We start from the raw sequence: 12190 nt of genomic DNA, 5'->3' as shown, positions 1-12190 counted from the left end.
TATAATGATAAAACCATGTAAAAGCAATACAACTGTTGGCTTTGTATTTTGTTACAGACAAGAATCGATCACTTCCACTTAGATGCCCTTGGTGTTGGAAGACTCCAAATAAGTCTAATTTGGGGCAACATCAAGACACAATTGCAACTGTTCGTATCCAATCTGATTGTTGCAATTGACAGACCACACTGGCTCAAGCAGGTAAGTCACAGTTATACATTTTGACGCCGGTGTATTTAATAGTTTTTTTTTGTAATCAGTATTTTATTGAATTTTTCAATTAACACATTTCTTGACTTATACAACTTTTGTATAAAATGGTAACATAACATGGTAACAATAAGTCTTGCTGTCATCAAACAGAAATAATACAGAAAAAATAACAAACTATAAAATAAAAATAAAATAAATAAAAAAGCACCCATAGATTACATTCATCACTCATCCAATTTGTCAACTTAAGTCTTACAACCGCCTAGCAATATATCTCAAGTAGCCTCCCCATTTTGCTGTATTGTTCAGTTCTGTCCATAGTACTTTTGTTCGTATGCTGCCACCGTTGCCAACTCCATAAGCCATTCCTGGAAAGACGGCTCCCCTGCGTTCCTCCAGTGTCTCATAATTATTTGTTTTCCAACCATTATACTGGTCTGAATAAATTCTGCAGCTGCACATAGAGACGTCATTTGTGGATCACTGAGAACATACAGTCTCGGACAGAACTCAAAGTTGTCCTGGGTAATGTTTTGCACCCATTCGTGGATCTTTCGCCAGTAATTTTGAATCATAGGACATTCCCAAAGTAAGTGAACCAGGGTCCCTTCCGGCCTGCAACATTTCCAGCAATCAGCATTGTCCTTGAGCTTCAGCCTGAACATCCTGGAGGGGGTCCAGTAGAACCGGTTAAGAACCTTGAACTGGATCAATCTAATTTTAATGTCTCTCGATACTCTCTTAATGTTCTCACATATTTTGTCCCATTCTTTTTCTGTGAAATCAATTTTCAAATCAACTGACCAAATTACCATCAATGCATAGGATACCTTAACCGTCTGTTGGAAAACCATTTTATAATAGATAGCCGCCTCATGTCCCATACCCATTATCTTTGTAATCTCAGACAGAAGAGTTGACTGTTGAGGTGTGATTCCTTTACCTAGAATACTGTCCAGCAAATGGCGGAGTTGCAAGTATTTCCAAAAATCATGTCTAGGCAACCCATATTCATTAACCAACTCCTCAAATGATTTCAGACCATCTCCCCCATATATGTCTGTTAATGTTACAATTCCTTTTCTTACCCATTCCTTCCATATAAAGGAACACTTTAACAACAATTTATTTGCAATTTGGGGTTATTCCAAATACAAGGATTCTTAATAAAGGACTAGATGTTAAAATCCCTAAATAATTAGCACAACAATTGACTGAGTGGAGTTGGAGATGTCCTCTTGGGTGGAGTGGAATTTGGCAATGATCACGTGGTGCCACCAGTACGACACATCTTCAGTTGTGGTCCCCGACCTCATTGGGTGTTTCGGCCATTTATCACAAGACACCCTCTGCCGAGGTTGGCCCACCACAGGCTGATCAGGCCTGGGTGTGTGTCGCACGGTGGCACCACGTGGTCATTTGGGAGCCCATGTTGGGTCCCTACGTTTCAGCCACAGCCAGTGACTGCTCCGTTCTGCTGCAGTGGACAGTTCTTTAATTGCCTTCCGTTGGGCCTGTCCTCTGATCCCTACTGCCCTCAGGAGCCTTGTGGTGGAGCTGGCTACAAAGCCTCTGCAGCCCACCTCCACTGGCCACACCTTCACGTTCCAGCCACGCCCCTCTGCTTCGACTGCTAAGTTGGCATACCGCAGCCTCTTCCGTTCGAATGCCTCATCGATGGCCTCCTCCCATGGGACCGTCAGTTCTACGATGAAGACACGCCGGCAGGACTTGGACCAGAGGACTAGGTCTGGGCGCAGGTTGGTCGCTGCAATTTCGGGTGGGAAGGTGAGCCTCTGGCTGAGGTCTACCCACATTTCCCAATCCCGGGCTGCGTTCAGTGGGCCTGAGTCTGGAGGTGATGGCTTGGTCCGCTGTTTCTCCCCTTCCCGGATGAAGATTGTTTTCCGTGGAAAGGTAGTCTGGGCATTTAGAGGCATGGCGTTGGTGGTTACCCTCTTGTGCTCAAGTTCGGCAGCCAAGCACTTTAGCACTTGGTTGTGGCGCCAGGTGTATCTTCCTTGAGTTAGACTGGTCTTGCAACCCACCAAGATGTGTTTGAGGCTTGCTGGGGCTGCACACTGGAGACAGGCTGGGTCCTCTCCATACCAGAGATGTAGGTTGGTAGGAGAGGGCAGGACATCATATGTGGCTCTGATGATGAAACTTAGCCTATTAGACTCCATGCTCCACAGCTCGTTCCATGTGATTTTCCTCCTCTCCACGCTCTCCCACTTCATCCAGCGGCCTTGCTGGGCTTGGGAGACTGCCTTGGCGCACCTGGCTGCTTCCTCCTGGTGGCGCACCTCCTCAACCACCATCTTCCGCCGTTCCGAGTTAAGATAGACATTTACTTTAAAGGACTTAGATATTTTCTTCCATACATTGTAGAGGTTGGCTATTATAGGATGGGATCGTAATTCAAATGATAATTTGCTGGACATAGAATTTATAGGGGCAATAGGGGAAAGCAGTTTTTGCTCAATCTCAAACCAAGGAGGGGCCCTTTCAGGTGGCAGTGTCCACTGAGCAATGTGTCTCAGGCAGTAGGCATAGTGAAACAATATTAGTTTAGGTAAACCCATACCACCCTTATTGATCGGGACTTGGAGCTTTTCCAACTTTATCCTAGCACGTTTACCATTCCATAGAAACTTTTTGCAAATTTGGTCAAACCTTTTGAAATACACCTGGGGTATGGCAATAGGAAGGCATTGGAGCAGGTAATTCAATCTCGGGATACAGTTCATCTTCAGGACATTGATTTTCCCCCATAATGATAGAAATAGTGTTGACCACCTTTCTGTATCTAAAGCAATTTTCTTAAAAAGAGGGTCGACATTTTTTTCTATTATTTTGCTGGTTTGATGAGGGAAAAGGATACCTAGGTATTTTATACCTTCCATAGGCCACTGAAAAGACCCTGCCTGGAATAAAGTCTTAGGGCAATACGAAGTTAGTGGAAGAGCCTCGGACTTAGACCAATATTGACCTTGTACCCTGATAGCTTGGAGAAGGACTCGATGTTGTCTAAAAGTGCTGGGACAGATCTACCTGGGTCCGAGGCAAGCGTATGTCATCCGCATATAACATAAGCTTATGCGTGGACTCATTTATTCTAATTCCTGGAATATTCGGGTTGTTACGAATCATTACTGCAAGGGGTTCGAGCGCTAGACAGAAGAGACCTGGTGACAGCGCCGAGCCCTGCCGAGTGCCTCTACCAAGTGTAAAATAGGATGATATTAGACCGTTTGTGTTCACCGCTGCCTCCGGGTCTTCATAAAGGATCTCAATCCATCTCAGAAATGTTTGGCCAAACCCAAAAGCCTTCAATGTTTGAAACATGTATCTCCATTCTATCCTATCAAACACTTTCATAGCGTCGAGCGAGATGGCCGCTGTTGGATTGTTAGAATTTCGCATAAACCACATAATATTTATAAGGTGCCTCACATTATCAGAAGAATTTCTACGTCTAATAAAGCCCACTTGGTCCGGATGGATAAGTGACCCAAGTGTTTTATCTAATCTATTAGCAAGTATTTTAGATAGTAGTCGACAATCGACTGAGATCAAACTTATCGGACGATAGCTTTTGCAATCAGTCGGATCCTTCTCTTTTTTCAATATAAGTGTAATAATTGCTTGATTTAGAGACTGAGGTAGCCTACCACTTTCAAATGCCTCCGTAAGCATCTTTTCAAACAATGGCAGGAGATCTTCAGCATAACATTTGAAAAATTCAGCTGTAAAGCCGTCATGGCCAGGCGATTTGCCTGCTGGTAGGGCCTTGATTGCTTCAATAATCTCCTGTGAGCTAATAGGTGACTCTAACTCCTCTTGTTGTGCACCACTCAGTTTAGGGAGGTTCAAATTATCAAGGAAGGATACTATCTCGTCATCCGTGGCAGTGCTTTCAGACGTATAGAGGTTTATATAAAAGTCTTTGAAGATGTCATTTATATTACTAGGTTCAGTTGCCAATGTCCCTTCTGCATCCCTCACTGCTGCTATAATAGATTTAGACTCTTTCTGTTTAATGTATCTAGCCAAGAATTTTCCCGCCTTGTCCCCAGATTCAAAAATAGTCTGCCTAGCTCTAAACAGAAGAAACTCTGTTTTCTTAGATATTATAGTATTATATTCATACTTAAGATTAGTTTTTTACAAAGCATGTCAGATATATTCCTTTTTAATTTATCCTCTATATTCTTAATTTCCCTTTCTAAATCTAGAAGTTTAGCAGTGGAAGCCTTTTTTTTAATGAGAGGAGTACTGAATAATGAATCCCCTGAGAAAAGCCTTCATGGCCTCCCATGCCACTATGGCGGAGGGAGCCGTAGGGACATTGGTCTCCAAGTATAGATTGATCTGTGCCATAAGCTCCTCACTAAAACCAACGTCCCGTAGCAGCGATGAGTTAAAGCGCCACACTCGTGACCTCATGGTCTCTCGATATGGAGTCATATCTAATCTAACCATAGCATGGTCGGTCAACAGAATGCTATCAATAGTGCAGGCCAGTATGGAGGGCAATAAGGATCTTGAAATAAGGAAAAAGTCTATTCGCGAGTATACTTTGTGTGCTCCTGAATAGAAAGTATAATCCCTATCCACTGGATGGTTCAGCCTCCATACATCTACAAGGCCCATGGAATTACATATTCTCTTAATAATTAAAACAGAATCAGTCTCTCTACCTCCTGTTGGCTTACTGCGATCCAGGATTTTATCTAGGGCATTATTGAAATCTCCCCCTAAAACTATAGGGTACTGTCCAATATCACACAATTTACTTTCCAAGTCCGCAAAGAAACTAGGATTATCTGCATTCGGTGCATATACATTGGCCAATATCAGGGTCTGACCTTGTATGTCAGCCAATATTATAACTAATCTGCCCTCCTCATCTTTAACCTCCTTCCTTAGCTTAAATTGCAAACCTTTGTTAATTAGTATGGCTACCCCTTTACTGTTAGAAGACCCAGCACTAAAGAATACATGCCCCACCCATTCTCTGCATAGTTTAACTGATTCCTGATGAGAGCAATGTGTTTCCTGCAAAAAAACTATATCCTGTTTTTAAATTTTCAAATGTCTCAAAATCTATTTTCTCTTAGCTGGACACCATCCACTAATCCATTTACATTCCAGGTGGAATAGCACAAATTCCTCTGATTGCTAGTCATAGATAAATGTTTACATATTTAACCATAGAATGAGTGTTGGTTATAATATAATGTAAGACCCCTGGTGCATTAACAAAGTAAATAATAACATGTAACTTATAAGACACAAAACAAAAAACTTGGTGATCTCTATAAGCAGAGAACAATATGACTAAGAACAGTATCATAGTAAAACAAAACAATAACCTTCCTAGGTCCATGACTTAGAACAAGTCAGCCCAAAAGCCCTCTGCTTTGGGTAAATTGTCCAAGATGTGTTCAGATGATGTGTCCATCAGAATTGTAAGGGGTTGTACAGTTAGTAAAATAACCCACTGGGGAATTATGGCCATAACAAGCTTACATGTTGGTCACATAGCTTAGAACAAACTCAAATGTCAGATAAACTGTACAAGGTGCCAAGCGGGTAATAGACCAATACGCATATTGCGTTAAAACATTTAAATAATCCCTGCACCTATTAAACCATATCCCAAATTAAGGTTTCTTGAAAACGCACCGTTACAGTAGGCCTACCGTCCTCAGCGATGCTCAATAAACTGTAACGCTGCTGACTCCGGGTTGTCAAACACCCGTGGGCCATTTCCATCGGTGGAGATCCTCAGACGTGCAGGGTAGAGCAGGCTGAATTTGATCTTACGCTCATGGACTGGCTCTCTCTGGCTCTCTTGCAAAGGTTGAATGCTTCTCTCTTCCGCTGGGTCTCCTTCGAGTAATCTGGGAAGATCATCACCGGTTTGTTGTCCCACATTATGCGTCTCTTCTTCCGTGCCTCCTCAAGGATGTTCTGGCAATCTTTGTAGCGCAGAAAGCGGGCGACGATGGTTCTCACTTTGCCCTTGTCTCCGGTATCCAAACGTGTAGATAGTAATAGTTATTTGTCTGTATTATCTTGTAGATAGTACTAGCTTTTTTGTCTGTCTTACATGTAACGATGAATTGAGAATCAAGGACCCCAATTGAAATAAGCCAGTGGCTTTCTTGGGTTTTTATCCTGTTAGTTGACCTTGTATGTAATATGTACTTTCATGTACCTACTTCTGCAAATCTTCTAATAAAGTTTTCAATCAATCAATCAATTCCAATCACCGCTGGACTGGCCATACAATCTTTCTGCCCGCTGGCAGATGGGCCGCGCTAGTTTTGGGCCGGTCGGGCCGCCTGACCCCCCCCCCCCCCCAAAAAAAAAAAAAAAAAAAAAAAAAAAACTAGCTCGGCCCAAAATAGCGCGGCATCAACTAACGCTGAATCAAGCGGCGGCCCCCGTTTATACTAACACATGGGCTGGCCCAATCACATGCTTAGGCCCTGCTGTCCATCGGCCCCCTCCCCCACTCTGATCCCTCGGCCGACAACCCAAGTACAGTGTCATAGATAGATAGATAGACTTTATTTGTCACTGCTACAGTACAGGTACCAAACAACGAAATTTAGGAGGGGAGGCTCCCCTGGTGTTTAGGAAAGGAAAAAGAAACACATTTTAGAAAAAGCATAGATGCATAAAATCACAAGAAGGTAAGGAGCTGGTTTACATCAATAAAGGCTATGTACACAATCCACTGTACTATACTGCACAGATAGTCAACTAGGGTTGTCATATTGCACAAGAAAGTCTTTTTTCACATTATTTTAAAGTGTCACAGTTTGCAGGCTTGAAAATGTACATGTTTGTGCCTCAGCACTAGCTGCCATACAATCCGTCCGGACTGTCCTGGGCCCAGAACTTAGGCCTTTTCTGTGTTCAGGGCCTTGACGGCCCTGTGGTAGAAGCTGTTCTTCAGTCTGCTTGTCTTAGCGGCCGGGGTCCTGTACCTCCTGTTCGAGGGCAGCTTGACAAAGTGTTCGTGCCCAGGGTGGGTCGGGTCCTTGGAGATCTTGGAGGCCCTCCTGAGACAGCGTGTTTTGTACAGCTCCTCCAGAGAGGGGAGGGGGGCGCCGGTGATCTTCTGTGCTGTTCTCACGACTCTCTGTAGCTCGTTTCTCTCCGCTGTTGTGCAGCTGTGGAACCAGTTGGAGATGCCGAAGGTGAGGATGCTCTCCACTGCGCCGTGGTAGAAGGCCACCAGTATCTCCTTCTTGTTGTGTTGTTTCCTGAGGCATCTCAGGGTGTATAGCCGCTGTTGTGCCCTCTTGATGGTGCCTTTAGTGTTGTCCTTCCAGGCCAGGTCATCCCGCATGTTGTGTCCCAGGAATCGGAGGGTTGAGACTATCTCCACGCTCTCTCCGTCGATGAGCAGGGGCAGGATCTCGGACTTTTTCCTCCTGAAGTCTACGATGAATTCCTGGGTCTTTGACTTGTTTAGCAGCAGGTTGTTAACCTTGCACAGCTTGCTCAATTGCTCTACCTCATGTTCGTAGATAAGATAGTGAAAGGGGGTGCCCAGAAAATTAGGGAGAAAAAAAGTAAGAAGCTAGCAGAGGATGCCTCAAAATGTCAGAAACTGACAGATATGTTCTCTGCATTGACTGTGGGGGCTAGGCCTACTACAGCTGCGGCTGCCACAGCAACATCTTTACCGCTAACTAACGTTAGCACTGATGTGCCGTTAGCAATTGAGGAGGAGACAGAGGACACAGCTAGAGAGGTAAGCAATGTTGTTACTTGGTTTTACAAAAGCAAAGTTATGTTAGTCGCTTGCATTGGCCAGATTAAGGGAGCAGCAGCAGAGAATGTCTTATGACTTATGCTAACCCGTACAGGCAGCATGATTGCATTGCGCTTCACCAGGACTTGGCTGGAATTCATGCACACACAATGATCTCTCTCGTGGTGTAACGTTAGTGCTGCTTGGCTGTGGACTCTATAGCTAACGTTAGATGGGGGTGTTCTGCATTTTGTTGCTAGCTAGCAAGTTGAGGTATCACTGTCACTGACATAAATGCAATACCAACAATGGGTGTTAATAATACTTTTTATTTGGAAAAAAAAGATATAAAAAAAAAATCTACACTAGCCTAGTTCAGAACTAATGAATGCTTTTTATTGCATGGAGAAATAAAACTCATGCAGTCTGCAACCCAATAATGTTGTCTTGCAACCTTCCATTTGAAATGACTGGGCTTCTGGTGTAACATAATGCAATCATGCAGCCTGTGTGTACATGTAAATGAGAACTTTGCTGATTTTGACAACCAGTTCGTTTACTTCTCTGTCCATGTCTTGTTGAACCAGGTTGAGCTGCTGCTGCCCTCCCCAGAAAAGCAGAGTGTCAGGGAAAGAGAGGAAAAGGAGAGAGAAAAAGATGAAACAGAGGAAACAGAGTGCCACGTTCAGGACTTCAATTACTTTGCCTGTCCTGAGCCTTCCATGCTAGATCACTTTTTAGATTAGGTCGATAGATTTTTAGATTATTAGTCTTTCAGACTGCCAGCATGTTGATCGGCGGTGTCGGACCGATTGTGTTGGGCCGGTCTGAGCCACATGGCAGGGCCTAATTTTTGTCCCAGTCCAGCCCTGGTTCCAATCCTATGAGCGCGATCCATTTCGATTCCACCTGGGGGAGGGTTGATGTCCAGGGATGTTGAGATGATTCCACCTGGGGGAGGGTTGATGTCCAGGGATGTTGAGATGATTCCACCTGGGGGAGGGTGGATGTCCAGGGATGTTGAGATGAGTTTGTTCAGGAAGGCAGTCATGTCGTTCTTTTCAGCTCCCTCTGGTATCCCAACGAATCTGAGGTTATTGCGTCTGGATCTATCTTCAGCGTCAGCTAGCCTGTCTGTTAGTTGTTGCAAGTCCGCTTTAGTGACTGCAGGAACGGCACTCCTGTTAGCTTGTTCGTCCTCCAGCCTACTCACTCGTTCCTCCACCTCAGTAGTGCGTGTGCCGAGTGAGGTCAGTTTAGCGTCCATGGAACACACAGAACGTCGGATTTCTTTCATTTCTGCCGTGTCCTCCGATATCTTATTCAGCATTTGGAGTATTTGAGCCATATCATACTCAGTGGCTCTGCTATCATACTCATATCATACTCATATCATACTCAGTGGCTCTGCTATCATACTCCATGATGAGATTAACATATTCACTAAATGGTGCGACAGCAACCATCTCATCTTAAACCTCACCAAAACTCAGGAGGTTGTGTTAGACCCAAGGCAGGTAACTGACCATGAGCCTGTGGTCGTTAAAGACCAAACAATCAGCCAGGTGCCCTCTTATAAGTACTTAGGTATTCAATTAGACAACCATCTCTGCTGGAATACACACTTAGACAGCTTATGTAACAAACTACAGCAGAGGCTTTTATCACCTGAGGCGACTCAGACTTTATGGGGTGAGAAAGCAGATCATGAGAATTTTCTATCAGTCCATTGTTGAAAGTGTAATCAGATATGGAATAATTGTGTGGTTTGGCAACTTAACTGTACAACAAAAAAACAGACTAGTCAGCATTCACAAAACAGCTATGAAAATTGTAGGTGAAAGAGACTATGTGATCCTAAATAAACTATATGAAAAAGCTGTCCTGGACAAGGCTAACAAGATAATCGCAGACCCCCAACATCCGCTCTCCACAGAATACGAAGTTCTCCCCCTAGGTAGAAGGCTTCACATGCCAGGATGTAATTATAAGCTCTTAAAACTATCATTTGTCCCATTCTCCATTAAACTAATCAATTCGCTCAAGCAGAAACGATGATTAGGACATGATCACCAGCACCTGCACTTTATCTTAGACACCACTTGAAGGGCCATGTGCAATATTCGAAAATACCACTTGAAGGGTTATGTGCAATATATATTTATACCAAATGATGCCATGTCCAGGTGGAAACTGCTGCCAATGTCACTCAATGTTTGTTGCTGTCCTGTTGTTTACTTTGTCTACTGTATGTTGTATGTATCGTCTCTGTTGCACTTGAAGCATGAAAGTACCATGCCCAAGACAAATTTCCCCTCTGGGACAATAAAGTATAATCAATCAATCAATCAATCATATCATACTCAGTGGCTCTGCTATCAACAGGAGCTTTGCTAGCTAGTTCTACCTCGTTAGCATCATCCCCGTTAGCTTGCATGTGGAGTTGCGTTTGTGTGGCTGAACGAAGTCTCTGTCTTGACTCCTTCACCGAATTTTTGGGGTCTTCTGCCATATCTCCCGTCACTTAAAAATGTCCCCTCAAATTGTTAACAGTTGAACACTATTAAGGATAATTTAAAGGATTTTAGTCCCAAAGTCGACGAGAGCACGCTTTAGGCTGCCATCTCTTATTCCTGTCTCTTATAACCTCGTCGACGGCCTATGCTCCTCCAAAAGGAGCGATAGGCGTAAGTAAGTAAGTCTTATTCCTGCGTCACGTGACTCGTCAAACTGACTCTTGAATTATTTTGGCAGACGTGAAAGTTCTGGTGTGACCAAGAAAAATCTCTGTCTGGCATTGGCATTGTTGGAGATGCCAATGATCCCAGAGCGAATCTTACCATAAGGTTCCCATGAGATTCCATAGAATGCATGTGGGTCATTTTGGACTCATGTAACGGAGTAGATTAAGTTCAAAGTTCAATTATAGCTAAAATAGAGCTAAACTGCGCCCTCTAGGGGTTTAATGTAAATACAGCTGGACAGTGCAATAACACGGGACGTAACGTGATCTCCCTCAGTTCATCCTTAACCACTGATGCGGTAAGGTCATGTTTTCTGCAGGGTCTGAGATCGCATATAATTTAAGAGATTATTAATGTACCTGTGTTTTATTTGAATGTCTAATGATCAAGATAGCTGTTTTGACTTTCCCTATTTATAGTATTTTAGTTTGGAACATATCACAAGTTTAGTAATGTGAGTTTTAAGTTGTTAACATTGATGGCGCTAACGTGAATGTTCGTGTGACACCATTTTAGAATTTAGCTCGATGACCCTGCAAGTCCCGTGTCCAGAAATTGATGCACTGTTTTCTACAGGTAATATTATTATTGTTGTGTTATTATATGTCTGTTGTTCTGTTAGTAGACCGTATTGTATGAGGTTGGGTTTTCCACCTCGCTAGTTTGCACCACGCTCGCAGCTTACCTAGCAGTCAGGTTGCAGCCATGTGTTGCACGTGGTGTGCATGCGTATCCCAAGTGCGCTGTTTTTCCGTGCATTTGGATATTCATGATTTCTTGTTGTTATTGTTAAATTAATACCACTATACGATCACACAAGTGAAGATTTATGTAGTCTACACATTTTGTATTTTTGTTTTATATTATTGTTATAATTTGTGTAGTATAAGTATTAGAACGTTATTGAACGTTATTAGAACGTTATTAGAACGTTATTGAACGTTATTAGACGTTATTGAACGTTATTAGACGTTATTAGAACGTTGTTAGAACGTTATTAGAGCGCAGCAACGCAACAATGTTGAAGCAGTTATCACTGGGCATCACGGGAGTAACGCAGCTAAAAGCCTGAGCTCCAAAATGTCTTAAAAAAACATTTTTAAACCTAAATTATATTTACACAGATAATGTCATATAGACAATGGCATACTAATACTTTTGTCTCTTTGTAAGACTACACTTTTGCACTTTTTTACACAGTGAAGCCTTCCCCTGCAGCAGAGAATTCCTCTCAGATCAAACAGCATCAGTCTGATGTGATGAAGGAGACTTGTGGCCAGACTGAAGGGAAAGCCCAAGTTCAACCTCAGTTTCATTCTTTGGGAAGTGTGAATCCCACAGCATCCTCTGACTCAAATGCAGCCTCCAAGTCTGTTCCCCATGCTGCTGTCGGTCGCTCCAGCTCAGCTCTTCCGACCAACCCTGTTCCACCTCCACCAGCGATTGTCCCTCCTGC

This window comes from Nansenia antarctica, assembly GCF_963989245.1.
Source record: "Nansenia antarctica genome assembly, chromosome: 1".
NCBI classification, from domain to species: domain Eukaryota; kingdom Metazoa; phylum Chordata; class Actinopteri; order Argentiniformes; family Microstomatidae; genus Nansenia; species Nansenia antarctica.
Note: the sequence above shows the minus strand (reverse complement) of the source record.